Source organism: Nyctereutes procyonoides, unplaced genomic scaffold (assembly GCF_905146905.1).
Source record: "Nyctereutes procyonoides isolate TBG_1078 unplaced genomic scaffold, NYPRO_anot_genome, whole genome shotgun sequence".
In the NCBI taxonomy this organism is placed as follows: domain Eukaryota; kingdom Metazoa; phylum Chordata; class Mammalia; order Carnivora; family Canidae; genus Nyctereutes; species Nyctereutes procyonoides.
Window position 1 is genome coordinate 32519567 of NW_026575140.1, and position 7182 is coordinate 32526748.

Below are 7182 nucleotides of genomic sequence, written 5' to 3' on the forward strand. Positions count from 1 at the left end.
GAGCAAGTGTGCCCTGATGCATGTCCCTTCTCCATGCACAGCACACATCACATGCCATCCTGGGAAACCAGCTGTCTGAAAAGTCAAAGCCCCAATTACAGTGTTTCCCAAATCCCATGGTGTCAAGTCACTGGCCCTGGGGTTGGACAAGCAGTCAGCTCCCGTGAGCCTGTGGCCCTTCCCTGCCTCCTCCATACTCTGAATGCCTTCTCCCTGCAGCCCCCTGGCCTTCCCCATTCCTCAGGCTCACTGCTGCTCCCCTGGGACAGCAGGCCTGAGGCCTGTGCTCTGCCACCCTGAGGAGTAAGTCTGAGTCTCCTAGAACTGCCCTCCTGAGCCCAATGGCAGCTGAAAGGGTTTAGGAAATGTCCAAGGCACAGCCGGACTGCCAGGTTACACTCTTGCTGCAAACCCTATCTTGAATATCTAAACCCAAATACTGACAGTAGCCTTCTTTTTTCATTTCTTCTTCAACAAGGCTTATCACCCCCAAACCAGGCAGGTGGGGGCCTTGAGCTGACCCATAAAAAATAATAGCATTTACTGAGTGGCGTGAACTATAGGCTCTGCTCTAAGTGCTTTTTATTACCTATGTGACCAGTCAGTTCTCACACTGTGAACCATCATGACCCCATTCTACAGAAGAGGACGTTGAGGTCCTGGGATGGTGAGTTTCTTGCCCGAGGTTAGGTAGACAGAAGTGCTAGCATGCCAGGTGGTCTGGCTCCAGAGCCTGTGCTGCCAGCAGGAGCATCACAGGACTTCTCAAGAGGAAGTCCCACCCAGGAAGGCCCAAGAAAGGGATAAGCTCTTCTGTCACCCTGCCCAGACGGCTCCATCTCTTCTACTGAAAATCCCTGACTTCTTGGCCAGAGATGCTGTTGGTGCCCTGTGCCACATCCCTGAGCTCACCTCTGATTTCATAGCAGCGGGGTAGGTGGTCCTTGGTCCTCCAGCGCACGGGCAGTGTCCTGTCTTGTCCCATCACTGGCCTGCCCCAGGACCGTGTCTGACCTGCTCAGCCCAGGGCAGCCTGAAAGGGTGGGAAGTTAATACCCCTGGGGGCAACAGTCAAGCCCTAGAGTATGGCAATCCATCCTTAGAAGGTGGTTCTACGTGGCTCCTCAGGGGGTCTCCGGGAGGTGCAGACAACACCCCTATCCATGTGAGCTGCCCCCAGTACCCAGCCAGCTCAGGAACACAGACCCCACGGCTTTTCCCTCCTTGCCATCTCTCTGCACTGGCTCACTGCTCCCTCCTGGGCCCTTCTCAGGTGATACCGCGAACTGAAGTCATGGCCAACTCTGCCTTCAGGTACCGGGTGCAAGCGTAGGGTTAGGTCACCCACTAGTATGATGACAGAGTATGTATGTATGTAGGGTTAGGTCACCCACTAGTATGATGACAGAGTATGATGCCTGCCAGTGGGACGTGGGATGGTGACCAGCCTGCAGAGCCCTCGCTGTGGTGGGCTGCAGAACCAAGTATGGCATGCTGTGAAAGCCAAGAAGTTCTCCCCAGCATTTAAGGAAGCCTTGCTGCCTCCAGCCAGAGGGCAGGTGGTGCTGAAAATTAGGCCGCAGATACAGTCATAAGGGTGAGAAATCCCAGGGAAGAATGGTGGGTGGCCTTGACAAGTTCCTGAGGGGAAGGTGTCCAGCCTGGGGCCTGGTTTGGGGTCATTGTGAGGTATTTTCTGCAACTCCAGACAAGAGAAGCTTCCTCTCCTGAAACAAATGGGACATGAAATGGGAGGACAACTCCCAGATGAATTTGCTCACCATCCCAGGGGGCCTTCCTTGACTCTTTCCGATAGGAGCTTGCAGAGACCCACCACAGGCCTCTTGAGCTCCACTGGACTTCCAGCCAGAAGGAAAGACAAGAAGACACAGGAAAGCTTGCGCCCAGCTGGTCCTGCTGTCTTTTGCCCTGTATGCCCCACTCAAAATTACCAAATGTGGTATTTGTAGCTTCTGCAAAATGATACTTGTGGTGTGAGTTCATGGTGGCTGCTGTAACAATGACCACAGACTGTGGGACTGAAAGCCACAGAACTTTACTGTGTCCCAGGCTGGAGGCTCAAGTCTGAGATCAAGGTGCCAGCAGGCTGGGTCCTTCGGGAGGCCTCAGTGGCCATCTGTTCCTGGCCTCTCCCCCGCTTCTGGTGCTGCTGGCAACCCTTGATGCTCCCTGGCTGATAGACATGTCAGTCCAATCTCTGCCTCTGTCTTCACACAAACTTCTTTTCTGTGTCCCTCCATGTATCCTCCCATATAAGGATACCAGTGGCTGGATTTAGGACCCACCCCCTTCCAGCATGACTTCATCCTAACCTACATCTTCATTACATCTTCAGAGACCCTACTTCCAAAGAACATCACATTCACAGGTGCCGGGATGAGGACTTAACACGTCTTTCAACCTATTATACTTGTTGTCTCCAGAATCTGCCCCTGCCTTCCCTCCTTGCATCCAGACCAGTAGCTGGGACCAGGCTTGGTCTGAGCAGGGATGTTGAGTACCTCATGGGAGGGAGTAGCTTCCTCCCAGAGGGATTGCAGCTCCTGGCTAGGCAGCTCCTGACTAGGTACTGGCAGGAACCTGAGGTCAAGCATGGGAGCAGCTCTGGAGACTGTTGGATGGGGGTGTGTGGAATCTGAGGCTGGGCAGGGGAGAGTGTACTGATACAGGGGCAGTCACCTACAACTAAGCATTAACATCTCCGCAGATGGAGCCAGCCCTAATACACTTGGGGTGGCTCTCAGAAGCTGGGCTGTGATGGTGGCCGATACACATGAGGCAGAAACACCAGAGTATCTTTGGAAGAGTGTGAGGAATGGGCCCAAGGCCAGGAGGGGGGCTATTGGGATGAGTTCATGGGAACCAGCAGCTTACTGGGTCCCCAAGGGGGCTTGGAAGACATGCCTTCCACTAACGTAACAGGAAAGGGTACCAGCATTGCCAAGAAGCTCAGCCAGGGCTGATCCAAATGGCCAGTGTAACAAGTAGAAAGCCACCGTGAGAGCTGCAGCAGGAGGGGTGTGGCTGCGCGTGATCAGGGTCAAGGTGGGGCCGTGATGGTGATGGGAAGAGACTCTGGAGGGAAGCCAGGTGCCTGTGGGAATCTGTGGCGCTGGCTCAGAGACCCTGGCAGCCCCGGGTGGATGGATGAGCAACTAACTAGGGCATCGCCTGATTTGCATGAACAAGGATAATCAAGCACTGGGATGTCCCAGGCTGATGTCAACACTCCTTCCCGGAGGGGCCAGCATTCCAGTCCACACCCCTGTTGCTTAGAGAGGCTCCAGCACCTCACTGAAGGGCTCCACACTACCCCACACGCATGTGTGACACACATTCCCCTAGAGTAACTCTACTTTGGACAAAGGATACCCATAATTTTGAAGGACTTTTTTTTAAAGGTTTTATTCATTCATGAGAGACAGCGAGAGGGGCAGAGACTCTCAGAGGCAGAGGGAGAAGCAGGCTTCATGCAGAGAGCCTGATATGGGACTCAATCCCGGAACCACAGGATCACACCCTGAGCAAAAGGCAGACACTCAACCGCTGAGCCACCCAGGTGTCCTGTTGAAGGACTTTTTGATACAGGGTCTGGGTTGACAGTGGTACCAAGAGACCCAAGATGTCAAAAATGGCCCCCAGGTGGTACGAGGGCTTATGAATGTCGAGTGATGGATGGAGTCCTGGCCCATGTACCCCTCAGAGTCGATCCAGCAGGCTTGTGGACACATCCTATGATCATTCCCTGGTTCCCACCTGCTTCATGGTGGATTTATTTGGCAGCTGCCAGAGTCCTCTCATGTTTCCCTATCCTGAGGGGTGAGTGCCCTGTGGTAGAGAAAGCCCAGTCACCGCGTGAAGCTGCCCTCATTCCCCAGCAGAGACAGTGACTTGGAAACACTTCTTCCAGGTTGAAGGACACATGCGAACGCCAACCTCAAAGACACAGAGAATTCGGGAGTGGTGCCCCCTTCACATTCCCATTCAGGCCGCTGGCATGGCCTCTGAACAAACCGGATGGAGGGCAGTAAGCGGAACAGGGCGGCAACTCCAATGCCCTGGAGCCGGCAGGGGTGTCTGCCAAGGATAGCCTCTGCTTCTAGGTGTGCAGATTGCTCCAGTCAATGTGTTACACCCACTCTGCCTATGGACAGCTGAGTGTGCCCAGACCACTGTCCTGCCCTAGCACTGGGTGAGCTCTCCCTTGCTGTTACAACGTGGCACACGGGGCCCTCACTCCCTGCACATCTGATGGACGTCTCATGGGTTCATTTACTGAGGATGTTCTGTTCACTGGACTTGCTGAAAAAGAAGTGGAAGTAACCTGTGTGTCCTGGTGAAACACCTGCTGGCCAGAAGTCAGAGAAATCCTACAAGAATTCCAGGTTCTGCCACATTTGGGGATTTCAAGGGGTATGACAGTCTGGCTCATGCTGGAACATTCCCTTAAAGATAAAGGGCTTGTTGCACAGTACACAGTGCTTGGTGGGCTTCTTTGAATGGTGGAAGCTACAAATGCCACATTTCCTGTATTTTGAATGAGGCATAAAGAGAAAAGACAGCAGGGGCAGGTTGGGTGCAAGCTTTCCTGTCTTTCCTCCTGGATAGAAGTCTAGTGGAGCACGAGAGGCCTGTGGTGGGTCCCTGCAAGCCACTATCAGGAAGTGTCATGGAAGGGCCCCTGGATTCTGGAGCAAGGCCACAGCAGAGAACCATGTGCCCCATGAAAAGCAGCTCCCAAGATAAGACTGGGCCCTGGCACCACCCAGGACCATGGTACCTGGCCACAGGCCATGGCACAGTAACACACCCAGAGCTGCCTACCACAGGCATTGCTAAGTGGGCACAGTCACTGTCTGGCAGACAGCAGAAATGCATTGCATGGCTTAGAATCAAGTGAGTCTCAAGAGTCAAAAAGTTACATAAAAAGTGGCCCAGGTGACCAGGTCAGCTATACCATGGAATCAGAGCCTCCCTTCAGTGGAAGTCTGTGGCCTCATGGGGGGCTGGGGTCCCTACAATCATGTGACAGAGGGGAACCCACCTCCATCCTGGTTCATAGATATGCCAGCATGATACATTGGACGGAGGTGGCAATGGACCATTGTGCCACTTGCCCCACTCAAGAATGTCCTTGAAGAACAGTGGTGAGTACAAATCCTCCAGAGGCTAGAAATCTGAGCAGGATGCTTGGTTTTCACTTTTGCAGGATTCACCTCTGGGGACTTCCACATCAGTGGCACAGAGTGGGCCACGGCAGCAACGTACGTCCAGTGAGGGCCAAGCGGCTACCAAAGCAAGCAGAGGTGCTGGTCAGGGACAGATAGGGGGCGGTAGGGAGAAGGATGCCTCTCAGTTAATGCCTCAGGAGCACCTGCAGCCATAGGGATCGACTGTGTCTTCTTGTGCTCATTGAGGTTGTCTTTGTTGGTGGCGCTGTGACAGCCACCACCTTGAAGCACCAGCGATGTTCTGAGCAGATGTGAGCACTGCAGGGATGACTGCCCACTGCCAGGACCCCTGCACTGCACCTGCCACAAGCAGCAGCCCTTCTAGCACTTTCCACAGTGTTGCCAGGCTGTCCTCTGCTTACAGGCAGGGTGGCCCTGGGGTGGCAGTGGGTGATAAATGCCCCAGCTCCTCATTCCTCAAGAATACCTCAGAGGTGCATTCCAATGTTGGGCAGGGGCTTCCCAGCAGGATTGGGACCCGAGTGCCCCAGGCCATAAAGCACCTTCCAGTGTTTTCTGCTTCCTGCACTCTTGCCTCCACATCACCCCCTATACTGCGTTAAACAGTGTCCCCCCAAATTCATGCCTACCCAGGCCTTATTTAGAAATAAGGTCAAGATGAGTCCTTAAGGGCAGCCCGGGTGGCTCCTCCAGTTTAGCCCCGCCTTCGGCCCAGGGCGTGATCCTGGAGACCTGGGATCGAGTCCCACATCGGGCTCCCTGCATAGAGCCTGCTTCTCCCTCTGCCTGTGTCTCTGCCTCTCTCTCTCTGTGTGTATCTCTCATGAATAAATAAATAAAGTCTTAAAAAAAAAAAGATGAGTCCTTAAATCCAATGACAGCCGCCTTTGTAAGAAGAGGATACACAGAACAGTGCCACGTGTCCACAGGCAGAGATTGGGTGCTGCATCTCTAGCCAAGGGACATGAGGATCCCTGGCAGCAGCAGGAGCTGGGACAGACCCCCCCCCCCAACAGCATCCAGAGGGCAAACCTGCCCACGCCTTGATCTTGGACTTCTGGCCTCCAGACCAAAAGAACAGATTTATGTTGTTTCCAGCACCTGGTCTGTGGTCCTTTGCCGTGGCAGCCCCAGGAAAGTCATCCCTCCTGAATAAATGCCCTGCTCCAAAGCCCTTGTCCCAGGCTTGGCTTTGGAGAGAACCCAAATGATGCCCCCCAGGTGCTGGGGATGTGCCCCTGCCGTGGGCAGGAGAGCAAAATGGGGTCACCACCCCGGACCCTCCGGACTTGGGGAGGAGCTGTCCCAGCTCTCAGGGAAGCATTTCAGAAGCAGCATTGACAATGCACATTCCAGCGTCTGCCAGAGACAACACACGAGGAAGCCAGCAGCCCCCCAAAACTGTCCTGCTGCAATGAGACACATCCGGAGGCAGCCTCCCCTCCCCACCATCCCCTCCCCATCCTCCCGCCAGCCCAGATGCCTGTAATACGGGAACTGCTGGCACCCCCTTCCTGAGCTGGGCCTGCTCAGCTGCAAACCTCGATCCGCCCCGGCCTTCAATCTGCCCATCTCATCACCCCCGGAATAGAACTCAGCGTTTATAAAGCACCAGCCCTTCCCGTCCCTTTTTTCTGGCCCTGTAAATATGTGGGCAGAAATAGCAGCCTGCAGGCTGAAGCGAGTGATTGCTGGGTGCGGAACCAGGCGAAGGCTCCTGCCCGGGTGGGCCTCGACGCGTGGGTGCCCGAGGCGGGCACAAAGGCCGGCTTTAAATAGCTCCTTGTGGGTTATGTGCCGCAGAGAGAGGGCAGCCTGCAAGCCACAGGGAAGGTGAGGACAGGCAGGCATGGGGCCGGCAGGGGGGCGGGGGGGGGGGGTCCTGGCAGCTCAGCAGCTCCGTGAACCTTGAACCTACCTGCACATCCCCTGAGGCCCACGGGTGCAGCTGACCCCACCCCGCCTTCCT